Source organism: Aegilops tauschii, chromosome 6 (assembly GCF_002575655.3).
Source record: "Aegilops tauschii subsp. strangulata cultivar AL8/78 chromosome 6, Aet v6.0, whole genome shotgun sequence".
NCBI lineage: Eukaryota > Viridiplantae > Streptophyta > Magnoliopsida > Poales > Poaceae > Aegilops > Aegilops tauschii.
Window position 1 is genome coordinate 357,490,556 of NC_053040.3, and position 16,392 is coordinate 357,506,947.

Consider the following 16,392-nt stretch of genomic DNA (forward strand, 5'->3'; position numbering starts at 1 on the left):
TCCGCGCCGACGCATTTGGGGCGCAAATTTGGGCCGCAAATGCGTCGGCGTTGACGCGAAGCGGACGTGATTTGGGTTTGGTCGGCGCGTTGGGCCACCACTTTTGCCAGCGCCGACCCAAACGGACTATGATCTTAGGTGCTGCAATGATCACACATGTTGTGTAGGAAATCAAATACATGCTCCTAATGAGATCATGTAAACCTTGGCAAACCTGGACAGCACAAATTCAAGAAAATGCAAAAGCTAGTAAAACCTTGGCAAACTATCTATGTTTGTGTAGGAGATCATGTGTGCAAAATTTGAAGTGATTTAGAGGAGGTCAAATAAATTTGAATTTGAGAAAATATGGCCAAATGAGCTCCCATGCTAGGGTAAACATCCCATTTGTAATCAAGTTTTTTTGAACCTACTCTAAATAAGCCAAATGTTTTTTTATTAACACATATTCACTTTCCATAGTGTAGATTCGAAGTCTCACTATTTTTTTAATTAACCTTCATATTTTTACATTTTCTTTTGAAAACATATGCTTTAATATAAAAACTATTAAAACACATTTTGAAATATGAAAATGGAAAACTAACTTCAGATCCTTCTTATTCACTTTAAAATAAAAGCTTTAGTGATTTTTTGATTTTTTTTAATTTTTCAAAAACAAAAGGTAACACCACCTCCTCTCCTTGAACTCTATGAAATCATGTACATGATAGCTCATATGTGTGAAGGTTTTCTCATGAAAATGACCATAGAGCAAGTTTATGATTTTTGGTTGGTAACATGTCACATAAGACAACATTGTGTGTAGGTTATATATTTTTTTGATTTTTTTAAAATTAATGGTGCTCATTTGACCTCGATCGTGCCAGCTAGGGTTTTTTTCATGAAAATTACCACAGACCAAGTTTAGTATTTTTCCTCGTTATTTTGTCTTATAAAATGACGAACAGCGAAGGTTTCATATTTTTTTGATTTTTTTTAAATTAGTTATGCTCAGTCAAAGCCTTCGAAACCCCATTGACCAGCTCAAGACCCCTCTAAACCCCACGGGGTTGCGCCTAACCCCAGCTCCTAACGTCAGTCGTCCGATCATACCCTCGCGCCAAGCGACAACCCTCAGATCTAGCATTCTAGAAGGAACTAGGTGGGCCGACTGTGTGCAGGCTCCGCGCTGTTGGATCACAAGGACGGCTCCGCATCGTTGGATCGTGGGGCGATCCGCGAGAGGCGATCCTATTGGTTGTGCTCAGCTACTCGCCCACCACTGACTCCGTGAAAAAAAACATTTTTATTGGGCCCAAAAGGAAACCAAGCTCTGGGCCGTCGAATTGCGTCATTTTTTGCATCGTTTGCTCTGTTTTTTGTGAACGTGCTGGCTCTATATTTTTGCATCGTTTGCTCTATTTTTTGCATCGTTCTTTTTGTTCTATACAAATGTAAAATGACCAAATTTATAAGGGCTAAATTTATTTTTATCATGTAAAATGTCCACAAACTATCAAAAAATGGGTCATTTTGTGTTTGTAAAATGGCCACAAGCCCTCTATCTCTTTTTATCATGCAAAATGACGAAATTTTTAAGGGCCAAATTTATTTTTATCATTCAAAATGGCCACAAGCTCTTCAAAAATTGTCTCTTTTTGTTCATATAATATAGGGTTTGACCACGGATTCCCACGCGTGCACTTAGCTTCTTTTTCTTCTTCTTTTCAAACCACCGTTTCCCACGCGTGTACACTCCCGATGCTATGGTGGGTTTGAAAACGGGCTACTAACTTCACATTTGACCCCGTTATTGCCACGGCCAAATAACACGTAGCACGGCTATTTAAGCCACCCTCTGCCTCTGCCATCCCTCATCCATCTACCCTTCTTGCTCTTCGACCCCTTCTCCGTCATCTACACATCCCTCAGCCATGCAGTACACCGGACCAACCAACCGCTTCCCACCCACCGTGCCAGAGAGGCTCTACACTACCAGCGTGTACGTTGATCGCACACTACGTGTGTGGGCGATATCAAGGCTGAGGACCGCAAGGAACTTCACCGAGTTCTTCCTCGCGTCCGGCTACCGCTACCTCCCGAGGGGATCTCCAACGATGTTCCGCGTCGAGGAGGTCATCCAAAATCGGGTGGTGGTTGCTCTCCTTGCCCACTTCACCAACACATTCGATGCCTTCTACCTCCTCGGCCGGGTGTTTTGGTGTGGCTCCGAGTTCATCGCTTTCACCACCCACAACAGGTTCACGGAGTAGAACAACATCTTCCCCACCACGACGCGCATGCACACTCTTCCGTACCCCATCAACAACGCCCCGGAGGAGCAGTGAAAAGGGCGCCCGGAGGAGGAGCGACGTGGAGAAGGCGGCGGCTAGGGTTCTAAACCCTCTATCTTTTTTTAGTCTATGTTATGTTAAGTTGTAATTGAACTATGTTGGAGTTGCTATGGGCTTGTTGGCCCTTTTCTTAAATCCTATTATTAAGTTTTCTATCTATTCTATTATTAAGTTCTTCCTAGTTTGAGCTATGTGATCATGCTATGGGCTTGTTGGCCCTATCTACATATTGTGACTGCATATTTGTTGATTATTTTCTTAGAGAGCTCGGCTTGTTAGTAGGGTTCCCTTGTTAGTAACCACCTAGCTAGTGCATGCAAGCAAGCTTTGTTAGTAGGGATGAATAAGTACAACTAAGCAAGGGAGTGGCTCTTTTTTTACACAAGCCACAAATATGCAGCCACCTAGCTAGAAGAGAGAAACCAGTGGCAGTGACCGTCGCTGCATCCGTGGCGGCTGGCGTGCAAGAAAGTTGCTCGGTCAGTGCATCGTGGCGGACGCATCGGCGCATGCAGGCTCGGTCGGCGCATATTGGGATCGTGGCATCAGCGCATGCAGGCTCGACCGATGCATGCAGGCAGGGTTTGCTGGGTGCATACATAGCAGGCTTCTGTCCCGGCGGCGCGCGCAAACATTTAATGCAAGGGACGGCCCAATGGTCGAACAGGCGACACCACCCAACGCGGCACAGTCTAGCGTGGCCCCACTAGTCAGAGTTAACAGTCAAGCCTTTGACTCGACGGCAACGTCCGTTGTGCCCAGTTATGAGGGTTTCTGGCAAGGGAGTGGGGAAAATTGAGCAAAAGTGAAGAGCGCGGGGATGAATGAGTAGAGCTAAGGAACCAGGGGCACAGAAATAAAAATCCCTATTATTTTTATGTCAATATTAAACTTTTATCTTGAATCTTTCGGATCTGAACATTCATGCCGCAATAAAGAAAATTACATTGAGAATTATGCTAGGTAGCATTCCACATCAAAAATTCTATTTTCATCATTTACCTACCCGAGGACGAGCAGGAATTAAGCTTGGGGATGCTTGATACGTCTCCTATCTATAATTTTTTATCGTTCCATGCTATTATATTATCTATTTTGGATGTTTAATGGGCTCTATTATGCACTTTTATATTATTTTTGGGACTAACCTACTAACCAAAGGCCCAGTGCAAATTGCTGTTTTTTTTGCCTATTTCAGTGTTTCACAGAAAAGGAATATCAAATGGAACGAAACCTTTGGGAGAGTTATTTTTGGAACAAACGCAATCCAAAAGACTTGGAGTGGACGTCAAGGAAGCAACGAGGCGGCCACGAGGTAGGGAGGCGCGCCCAGGGGGTTGGCGCGCCCCCAACCTTGTGGGCCCCTCGTGGCTCCACCAACCTACTTCTTTCGCCTATATATACTCATATACTCATATACCCTGAAAACATCCGAGAGCACGATGAAACCCTATTTCCACCACCGCAACCTTCTATACCCGTGAGATCCCATCTTGGGGCCTTTTCCAGCGCTCCGCCGGAGGGGGAATCGATCATGGAGGGCTTCTACATGAACACCATAGCCTCTCTGATGATGTGTGAGTAGTTTACCATAGACCTTCGGGTCCATAGTTATTAGCTAGATGCCTTCTTCTCTCTCTTTGGATCTCAATACAAAGTTCTCCTTGATTCTGTTGGAGATCTATTCGATGTAATTCTTTTTGCGGTGTGTTTGTCGAGATCCGATGAATTGTGGGTTTATGATCAAGATTATCTATGAATAATATTTGGTTTTTCTCCGAATTCTCATATGTATGATTTGATATCTTTGCAAGTCTCTTCGAATTATCAGTTTCGTTTGGCCTACTAGATAGATCTTTCTTGCAATGGGAGAAGTGCTTAGCTTTGGGTTCAATCTTGCCGTGTCCTGTCTCAGTGACAACAGGGGCAGCAGGGCACGTATTGTATTGTTGCCATCGAGGATAAAAAGATGGAGTTTATATCATATTGCTTGAGTTTATCCCTCTACATCATGTGATCTTGCCTAATGTGTTACTCTGTTCTTATGAACTTAATACTCTAGATGCATGCTGGATAGTGGTCGATGTGTGGAGTAATAGTAGTAGATGCAGAATCGTTTCGGTCTACTTGTCGCGGACGTGATGCCTATATACATGATCATGCCTAGATATTCTCATAACTATGCGCTTTTCTATCAATTGCTCGACAGTAATTTGTTCCCCCACCGTAGATTATGCTATCTCGAGAGAAGCCACTAGTGAAACCTATGGTCCCTGGGTCTATTTTCCATCATATAAGTTTCCGATCTATCTTATTTTGCAATCTTTACTTTCCAATCTATATCATAAAAATACCAAAAATATTTATCTTATTATCTCTATCAGATCTTACTTTTGCAAGTGGCCTTGAAGGGATTGACAACCCCTTTATCGCGTTAGTTGCAAGGTTCTTATTTGTTTGTGTAGGTACAAGGCGACTTGCATGTAACCTCCTACTGCATTGATACATTGGTTCTCAAAAACTGAGGGAAATACTTACACTACTTTGCTGCATCACCCTTTCCTCTTTCAAGGGAAAACCAACGCATGCTCAAGAGGTAGCACTGCCCAAGTGGGGAAAGGAAAGGGGGGAGGATTCGGCCTCCCTTTCCTTCTCTCTTCCCCCCTTTCATTTCTTCTCCGGCAAATAAGGAAAGGGGGGCCACTTGGGGAGGACCCCAAGTAGGATTCGGCCTACTTGGGGCACCCTCTTGGCTGCTCCCTCTTCCCCCACCTATATATATGTGGGAGGGGGCGCCTAGCACAACACAACATTGTCTTAGCCGGGTGCGCCCCCCCCCCCCCACAGTTTACACCCCCGGTCATATTTTCGTAGTGCTTAGGCGAAGTCCAGCGGAGATAACTTCACCATCACCGTCACCATGTCATCGTGCCATCGGAACACATCCACTACCCTGCCGTCTTGCTGGATCAAGAAGGCGCGGACGTCACCGAGTTGAATGTGTGCTGAACGCGGAGGTGCCATACGTTCGGTACTCGATCGGTTGGATCGCGAAGAAAGTTCGACCACCAACTTTGTTGTGAAACGCTTCCTCTTACGGTCTACGAGGGTACGTAGACACATTCCCCCTCCTCTCGTTGCTATGCATGTCCATGGATAGATCTTGCGTGTGCATAGAATTTTGTTTTGTTTTCCATGAAACGTTTCCCAACACCTATTTCCATTCACTCCGGATCTTCCAAGCTCTTCCAGTCGGAATTGCTGAATCATTCTAGAATATAGTCGTTGCATAACCTAATCCATTCGGAGTGTCCAAGTACACCTCTCAGAAACAGTGAAGCTATTGGCAAACCTTCTGTTTTTGAAGTAATAACAGAGAGTGTGCCACTACCCAAGTGTACCCCTCGGAGCTTTCGAATGCTTGTTGGTTGGACAATCTAAAGTGTATGAATTTATTCATGTTGGAGCTTCTGAGTTGTGTAATAAAGTTGGCAACAACCAGATTTGTGATCCCCCCCAATTTATACACCAACCCATTCCATGTGTTCAATCGAAGCAAAATTCACTCCCATCATATGTTCTGAGAGAGAAACTCACCTTCTTGTGCTAATTTCAAAGTTCTTTCTACTCCAGCTGTCGAAGTCACTCCTTTGAGATCTAAACCCCCCTTGATTTCTGATACGACTCCTACGTATCTATAATTTTTTATTGTTCCATGATGTTATATTATCAATCTTGGATGTTTTATAATCATTCTATAGTCATTCTATATCATTTTTTGATACTAACATATTGACATAGTGCCAAGTGCCAGTTGCTGTTTTTTCCATGTTTTTTACATCACAGAAAATCAATATCAGATGGAGTCCAAATCACAAAACTCCACGATGATTTTTATGGGCCAGAAGGAACACAACGGGCCCTGGCTGCGCCTGGGGGGTGCCCAGAGGGGGGCACAACCCACCAGGGTGCGCCAGGAGGCCCGAGCGTGCCATGGTGGGTTGTGCCCACATCAGGTGCCCCCCGGACCGCCTCTTTGCTCTATAAATACCCCAATATTCCAGAAACCCTAAAGGCATCGACGAAATATTCATCCAGCCGCCGTAGAGTCCGGAACCACCAGATCCAATCTAGACACCATCTCGGATGGGGTTCACCACCTCCATTGGTGCCTCTCCGATGATGCGTGATTAGTTCTTTATAGACCTTTGGGTCCGTAGTTAGTAGCTAGATGGCTTCCTCTCTCTCGCTGAATTCTGAATAGAATGGTCTCTTGGAGATCCATATGACGTAACTCTTTTGCAGTGTGTTTGTTGGGATCTGATGAACTTCGAGTTTATGATCAGTTATATCTTTTTATATCCATGAAAGTTATTTGAGTTTCTTTGATCTCTTATATGCATGATCTATTATTGCCTCGTATTTCTTCTCCGATATTTGGGTTTTGTTTGGCCAACTTGATCTATTTATCTTGCAATGGGAAGAGGTGCTTTGTATTGGGTTCAATCTCACGGTGCTTGATCCCAGTGATAGAAAGGGAAACGACACGTATGTATCATTGCTACTAAGGATAAAACGATGGGGTCTATCTCTACATAGATAGATCTTGTCTACGTCATGTCATCGTTCTTATTGCATTAATCCGTTTCTCCATGAACTTAATACACTAGATGCATGCTGGATAGCAATGTGTGGAGTAATAGTAGTAGATGCAGATAGGAGTCGGTCTACTAATCTTGGACGTGATGCCTATATAATGATCATTGCCTGGATATCGTCATGATTATTTGAAGTTCTATCAATTTCCCAATAGTAATTTGTTTACCCACCGTTTGCTATTTTTCTCGAGAGAAGCCACTAGTGAAACCTACGGCCCCCGGGTCTTCTTTCTCATATACTTGCCTTTGTGATCTACTTTTCCTTTGCATTTATTTTCAGATCTATTAAACCAAAAATACAAAAATACCTTGCTGCATTTTATTTCTATTTATTTTATTTCGCGTTCGATCTGTCAATCTACTACAAAATTATCGCACGCCCATTTCCCACTTGAGGCGCCGTACCCCGGAAGGGATTGACAACCCCTTTAACAGGTCGGGTTGCGAGGATTTGTTATCTGTGTGCAGGGGATGTTTACGTTGTGTTGCTTGGTTCTCCTGCTGGTTCGATAACCTTGGTTTCCTATCTGAGGGAAATACCTACCGCCGCTGTGCTGCATCATCCCTTCCTCTTTGGGGAAATACCGACGTAGCTTCAGGCGACATCAAAAGGAATTTCTGGCGCCGTTGCTGGGGAGGATCTTCAACATATACCAGGTTCCTAATCACAAATCTCATCTCCTTTCAATTTACATTATTTGCCATTTGCCTCTCGTTTTCCTCTCCCCCACTTCACAAAAAATTGCCGTTTTATTCGCCTCTCTTTTCCCGTTCGCCGTTTTCTTGTCAGATCTATCCTTTGCTTGCAATCATGAGTGATTTCGGTATGGCACCAACAGATGATGGCCTAACTCCTAAAATTGGACGTACGGGCAATCTGGATTCTAAAATTTTTATCTTGGGGCAAGGGATCGTTATGGGAAAAGAACGTATCAAAGAATTTTTCAACTATGTTGGAAATTTAAGTCTTGATGATGCTCCTGTACTTAAACTTACTAGATCTTATGCGGATGCTATTTCAGCACTAGTTCTGAAGCTCGAAAGTAAATTTATTTGTACTCATCCTACTTTGCAAAGATTGTTTTTTGAGCTTCCCGAAATAAAGAATCCTAGGGCTAAAGAGTTGGCCACTCTCGTTCTTATGAATGAGTTTGACTACATAATTCGGGAAGCTGGGGAAATCTTTGATTTATATGGTATGAATCGTGAAAAACCCGTGATAGATGAAATTCTTTACAATAGTGACTATGCATTAAGGCATTTTCTTGGGGATAATAAGATCTTTGATGAGAATCTTAAAAAGGAGGTCCCTGTTCTAGATATAATCCAACAAGTTTTTAATAATGTTAATCAACACTACTCTTGGATTGTTGCGGGAAATCAAAGGGGTTATGATGAAAACCAACTAAGGAATGACAAAGTTTCCATGGATAATATGTTTTATGTTGTGTTTACAAAACCCCATGATGAAAACTCCTCCAAGAAAAGTAAGAAGAAGAAGGATGACAAAACTTAGATCCTTGCTTTATGCCTAGCTAAGGGCATAAAACTATAGCGCTTGTTGGGAGGCAACCCAATGAATACATTTTCTTTTTGCTTTCTGTTCTTGACTGTTAGCATGATTAAGCTACTGTTATGATTTAGTTTTTTGTGTTTTAATTAGTGTTTGTGCCAAGTAGAACCAATAGGATCTTCTTGGGTGATAGTTGTTTGATCTTGCTGAAAAAGATAGAAACTTTGCGCTCACCAAAATAATTGTTAACAATGACCAGAACATGATAAAATGCCAATTCTTTTTGCAGAAGATTAATATACAAATTACCCAGGTCTTCCTAGTTTTTCAGAATTTTTAGAGTTCCAGAAGTATTCGAACAAATCAGATTGCTACAAACTATTCTGTTTTGATAGATTCTGTTTTCTTTGTGTTGTGTGCTTATTTTGATGGCTCTATGTTTTCCTTTGATGAGTTTTTGCCATAGAAAAGTTGGAAAACAGTAGATATAATACAAAAAATGAGAATTGGTTTGATACAGCACTTATAGTAGTGATTTATTTTTCTTACACTAACAGATCTCACGAAGTTTTTGTTGAGTTTTGTGTGATTGAAGTTTTCAAGTTTTGGGTTATCTTACGATGGATGAAGGAAGGATAGAAGAGCCTAAGCTTGGGGATGCCCCGGCATCCCAAGCTATTATCAAAAAATGAGCAACCAACTAAGCTTGGGGATGCCCCCGAGTGGCATCCCTACTTTCTTCCAATGGCTATCGGTATTTTACTTGAAGCTATATTTTTATTCGTCACATGATATGTGTTTTATTTGGAGCGTCTTGTATGATATGAGTCTTTGCTTGTTTTATTTTTGTGTTTTAAGTCATCAATCCTTATTGGACACACTTATTTGGGAAAGCCAAAATTATGCCATGACTTGTTAGAATTGCTCTCTATGCTTCACTTAAATTTTTGTGAGCTATGGACTTGCTCTAGTGCTTCACTTATATCTTTTTGAGCATGGTGTGCATAGTATTTTTGAAGAAATGCTCTCTTGCTTCACTTAGATTTATTTGAGAGTTAGTAAAATTTTCAACAAGTTCTCTCTTGCTTCACTTAAATTATTTTTAGAGAAAGAAGAAAATTTATGCTCATGATCTTCACTTATATTTGTTTGAGCTTATGAAAAGCAACGCATGAAAATTAGTCCCAAAGTGATAGATATCCAAGAAGGATATAATAAAAACTTTCATGAAGATCATTGGACAAAATAAACTTGATTCTTAGTAATAGTTTTGAGATATGATGATGTGATATGTGAGTTATGTTGACGAGTAATTATGCTTTAGAAAGAAAATTGGTGTTAAAGTTTGTGATTCCCTATGCAAGCACGAAAGTCAATAGTCATGCAATGTAATTATATCCTACTTGTGGTGCATTATTTGTTGTTATTTATGCTTAATGCTTGCTTATGAGATTATCCGTTTCTTGGTTGGTCGCTTCTCAATCTTTTGCTAGCCTTAATTTTGCACCAAGTATTATCTCTACTTGTGCATCCAAAATCCTTTAAACTAGTTTTGCCACATGAGTCCACCATATCTACCTATATGCGGTATTCTTTTGCCGTTCTAAGCAAATTTGCATGTGCCATCTCTAATTTTAAAAATAAACTTCTCTTTTGTGTGTTTGTTTTGCTCGTGGAGCGGTGAGGGGTGGCTAATATTTTCCATGTTGGATGTGTTATTCTCACGATGAGTGTTTATTCACTTGTCATTGCACGAGGGTAAGGGAAAGGTTTTAGGGATGCGCAGTCCCGAAATGCAAAAATGAATTTACTTTATGTTGTCAAAAAATAAATTCCTTGGAAAGTGTTGGTATGGAAGGCACCCGTGGATATGGTTAGCCATGGAAAGTGAAAGTATGGTGTAAAAAGGAATAAACTTTATTTTCTGTTTGGGAACCGCCTATGGCATATCTAGCATGGAAAGTGTTGGGAACTCTAAGTCATTTTCGTTGGTGGGCCTTTCTTTTACTTTGAGCACCTCTACAAATCCCTACTTCCCTCTGCGAAGGGCCTTTCTTTATTTTCTGTTGGGAACCGCCCAAAATGTTTTTATCTCTAATTTTTCGCTTTGAGCTCTGGCACCTCTACAAATCCCTACTTCCCTCTGCGAAGGGCCTTTCTTTTACTTTATGCAATTTTTATTTTGAATTTGAGTCTCCATCTTCTCTCTTAAAAAGCACCAACTAGGAGGCAATATGATCGTACTTAAGTATTGGGTGTAGCTAATATTCGAGTGTGTTTCATGAATGGATCAATGGTTAAGCATGATGGGCTAGGGATAACTTATTTTAGCGTTGATATTTTGAAAGACACGGTTGCTTGTTGATATGCTTGAGTATCTAAATTATTGTGTCAAAACAAGACTATTGCTTTGAATCTCATAAAAGTCCAATTGTCCATGCTATGAAGAAAAGAATATGATATGACATGATAGGCAGCATTCCACATCAAAAATTCTGTTTTTATCACTTACCTACTCGAGGACGAGAGGAGTTAAGCTTGGAGATGCTGATACGTCTCAGACGTATCTATAATTTTTTATTGTTCCATCTTGTTATATTATCAATCTTGGATGTTTTATAATCATTCTATAGTCATTTTATATCATTTTTGGTACTAACATATTGACATAGTGCCCAGTGCCAGTTGCTGTTTTTTCCATGTTTTTTACATCACAGAAAATCAATATCAGACGGAGTCCAAATGCCACAAAATTCCACGATGCTTTTTTATGGGCTAGAAGGAACACAACGGGCCTTGGCTGCGCCTGGGGGGTGCCCCGAGGGGGGCACAACCCACCAGGGCGCGCCAGGAGGCCCGAGCGCGCCCTGGTGGGTTGTGCCCACCTCAGGTGCCCCCGGACCGCCTCTTTGCTCTATAAATACCCCAATATTCCAGAAACCCTACAGGCATCGATGAAATATTCATCCAGCCGCCGCAGAGTCCAGAACCACCAGATCCAAACTAGACACCATCTCGGATGGGGTTCACCACCTCCATTGGTGCCTCTCCGATGATGTGTGAGTAGTTCTTTATAGACCTTTGGGTCCGTAGTTAGTAGCTAGATGGCTTCCTCTCTCTCGCTGAATTCTGAATACAATGGTCTCTTGGAGATCCATATAACGTAACTCTTTTGCGGTGTGTTTGTTGGGATCTGATGAACTTCGAGTTTATGATCAGTTATATCTTTTTATATCCATGAAAGTTATTTGAGTTTCTTTGATCTCTTATTGCCTCGTATTTCTTCTCCGATATTTGGGTTTTGTTTGGCCAACTTGATCTATTTATCTTGCAATGGGAAGAGGTGCTTTGTAGTGGGTTTGATCTTACGGTGCTTGATCCCAGTGGCAGAAAGGGAAACGACACGTATGTATCGTTGCTACTAAGGATAAAACGATGGGGTCCATCTCTACATAGATAGATCTTGTCTACATCATGTCATCGTTCTTATTGCATTACTCCATTTCTCCGGGAACTTAATACACTAGATGCGTGCTGGATAGCGGTCGATGTGTGGAGTATAGTAGTAGATGTAGGCAGGGGTCGGTCTACTAATCTTGGACGTGATGCCCATATAATGATCATTGCCTAGATATCGTCATGATTATTTGAAGTTCTATTAATTGCCCAATAGTAATTTGTGTACCCACCGTTTGCTATTTTTCTCGAGAGAAGCCACTAGTGAAACCTACGGCCCCCGGGTCTTCTTTCACATATATTTGCCTTTGCGATCTACTTTTCCTTTGCATTTATTTTCAGATCTATTAAACCAAAAATACCTTGCTGCATTTTATTTCTACTTATTGTATTTGGCGTTCGATCTATCAATCTACTACAAATTTATCTCACGTCTGTTTGCCACTTGAGGCGCCGTACCCCGGAAGGGATTGACAACCCCTTTAACACGTCGGGTTGCGAGGATTTGTTATCTGTGTGCAGGGGCTGTTTATGTTGTGTTGCTTGGTCTCCTACTGATTTGATAACCTTGGTTTCATATCTGAGAGAAATACCTACCGCCGTTGTGCTGCATCATCCCTTCCTCTTTGGGGAAATATCGACGTAGGTTCAAGCGACATCAATTTCCACTTCTACTTCTACAACCTCTGTCTTGTTACTTTAGGAGGGTGTGCACCTCCTATATCGGCCAGGTTCTTGGAAGTCTTTTCTAATTGTGATAGGCGTTGGGATTTCCCCGAAGAGGAAGGGTGATGTAGTATAGCAACATAAATTATTTCCCTTAGTAGAAACCAAGGTTTATCCAATCAGTAGGAGATTCATGCAAACAAACATAAACGGTACCTGCACACATACACAACAAATACTTGCACCCAACGTGGGTAAGAGGTTTGTCAATCCCGTTGTACTCGTTAATTGCAAGGATTAATTCTGATAGTGGTAGATATATAAATTGCAAAACAAAAGTAAATAAACTGCAGCAAGGTATTTAGGGTTTTAGTAATATGATGTGAAAGGACCCGGAAGCCAAAGCTTTCAGTAGAGGCATCTCTCTCATGAACATAGCAACGGTGGGTACACAAATTAATGTTGGTTAATTGATAGAAAAGCACATAGTTATGATGTTATTCATTGCATGATCAGTACATGCATTATGTCCGTGACAAGTAGACCAAAACGATTGTGCATCTACTACTATTACTCCACTTCGAGAGAGCTTCTATTCTTGCCTCTCTTGGTATTAAGTTCATAACAAATAGTGTAATGCTTGAAGCATGATGACATAATGTAGACAAAACAAGACCAACTAATATGATTGAACCCCGTCGTTTTACCCTTAGTAGCAACAATACCAATACGTTCCTCGCTACACCTTCTGTCAAGAGGTGAGGACAACGCAAGATTGAACCTAATACTATGCACCACTTTCACTCAAGATCTACTCAAACTTAGCCAAAGAAAATTCATAGATCGGAAAGCATTGCATAGTTAGAAGAATAAAAAATAATAAAGTTCAGAAAAGACTCAATTACTTTCAATGAATAATCTGATCATAAACCCACAATTCATCGGATCCCAACAAACGCACCGCAAAAAGATTACATCGAATCTATCTCCGTAGTGAACGTTGTATTGAAGCTTAGAGAGAGAGAGAGAGAGCCATCTTGCTACTGCTATGGACCCATAGGTCATGTGAAGAACTACTCACGTATCATCGGAGAGGCAGCAAGGTTGATGTAGAAGCCCTCCATGATCGATTCCCCCTCTGGCAGAGCACTGGCGGAGGCCTCTGATGGTTCTATGTTATACACATTTTTAGAGGTCATTTGTTGCATGTTCTCTTCATATATCATGTCCCATTGAACCAAAGGATTTATATTTTTGTGCCCCTCCTTCCTTAGTTTTCAGTTTTCCCCACCCATCTAACTTTGCTCACTTTTGCCCTCCTGCACCCACCCGCGCCTCACAAAAGGCCAAACGGTGTCTTGCCGTCAGGTCAAAGCTGTTGACTGTTACTTTGCCCAGTGCCGACGCTGGGACCAACCTAAAATGTTGACATCTGGGACCAGTTGGTGGACGGTTGGGTCATTTGTCTAAAGAATGTGGACGAAATCTCTCTCTCTCTCATTTTGCATCCCTCGCGGCCCGAGCGGCCCACCTCCACCTCCCCTTCCGCACCCCAATAACGCGGCCGCCGTCGGCGATGACGATGCCGTTGGAGGTGTTATGTGCCCGTGACGTTGTCTTACTGGAGAAGTGCAAGGACATCTGCTCTTGGTTTCCTAGTACGCAAGCTCTGGCGGAGCATGGATTGCAATTGTTGATAGATGCGAGGCTGGATGAGATCCGGCGGATAATTCCAGATCGAGTCAATGGGGTGACTTGTATCGGTGTTTTCGTCTGGGCGATGTGCGAAGCAATGGAGTCACCGTATCCTCGCCATCGAGCTCACTAGTATTCATACAGGTCTCAATGCAGCCCACTGGATCTAAAGGTCAAATGAGAGCTCGCAGCTATTTTGGGGGTGAGATACCTGCAACCTCCTCCTGGTACGTCTCTACACATAATTATGCCTGCTAATGTGGAGGAGTTTATGAGGACCATCGAAAGGCCTGCTCCTAGAGATGAGCAAATGGTGGTTGAGGATGAGGAGGACGATAAGGATTGGTTGTAAAAGCCTGCTCCGGTAGCCAACGAGGAGGAGGAGTATGAATATGAAGAGGAGGACATGTATTCGTACGTCGTAAAGTGTATGAGTGAAGATGTCAGCATTTGAGGGGCTATCATGTGCAAAGCAAAGCCAGAGGATGAGTGGTCGCCCGTAGTTGTGTAATTGGAGTTGTCATGTACTTCTAGTTTGTTTATTGCTATCTACTGAAGTTTGTTATATTCATTGTTGATGTTCCAATGTTGTTGATCCGAGATGTGTATGCTACCTTATCTACTGAAGTTTGTTTGTTTATCATTGATTCTTCCAATGTTGTGGATCTGAGATGTGTATGCAACCTTATGTACTGAAATTTATTGCCTTTCCTTCACAAGAAATTCATCGTGGGTGCAAGGAAATGGGAGAAAGATCTTTTTTACCCAACCCATGGCCCCATGCCAAAGAATTTCAATTTTTGAGCCTTTTTTCCTTTTCTGTAATTTCTTTCGGAATATTGTCAAACATGCATGGATGAGTGTAACATCCCCATTTTTATTAAATTTTGATGTTAGTAGAATCATTCAATGCATATCATATTCTATTGCATTTTGGAATTTTTCTAGATTACTCAAATAATATTTTCCACTCAAGAAAAACTAATGAGAGGGGATAGGCTGACTTCCTCAAATTATAAAAGAGTTGGAAATTTTATTTGAATGATAGTTGGTGTTTTTAGAGTTTATTTGTGGTAGGAGCTAGGGCCCTACCGGATCTAGGGCGTAGGTTGTAGGGAAGGAGGGGGACGGACGAGGGCTGGTGCGTGGCGGCCGGTGGCGTGGCGCCGTCCTTGCGACGGGAGCAGCGGCGGCGAAGGCAGGAGGCGGCTAGGGTTTAGTTCTCCCGGCTCCCTAAGGGAAGCCGAGCAAATACTGATTGCTTCTTGCTTGATTAGATTGATACATCTCCTCTCCTTATATAGAGAGGTTTACTTGACTCCTAAGAAAACGACCCTAATACCGATAAGGTAATTGGGCTAAGCCCCTAATAACGATAAGATAACTTGGGCCACAACCCACCTAATATGCCGGTCATAACACTTCTCCCCGCCTGCACAAACAGCTCGTCCTCGAGCTGTAAGGTGGGGAAGCGCTTGCTGAACTCCTCGAGGTGATCAACCAGCATCAAACACCTTCTCGACAGCTGGGGCAGCCAGGTCGGCGGCGACGGCATCCTCTGGAATGTAGTCTGCAACCTCCAGGTAGAAGAGTCATGGGCAGGCGTGGCCAGGCGTGTAGAGCTCGTCGCAGTTGAAGCACAACCCTTGGTGGCGATGCTCGAGTAGCTCTGCTGAGGTAAGCCGGCGGAACGGGCGCGCCGCGATCGCGGTGAGGGGTGCCGCGGAAGCCTGCGCGGAATCCGGCCATGGTAGCGTCCCAACGGCCCGGGACGGTGATTCCTGCTGGATGGCCACCACGCGGCGCTCGAACGCGCGGGCGTAGTACATGGCCGTCTGGAGATCCTGGGGTCCCGAAGCTCCACGTCCACGCGGATGTGATCCGGAAGTCCACCGACAAAGAGGTCGGCCCGCTGCTGGGCCGTCGCGCCCGACGCATGGCACGCCAGGGCCTGGAAACGGTCGGCGAAGTCCTACACCGTGGAGGTGAAGGGAAGGCGGTCGAGCTCCTCCAGGCGGCTCTCGTGAACCGGAGGCCCAAAGCGAAGGAGGCAGAGCTCGCGGAAGCG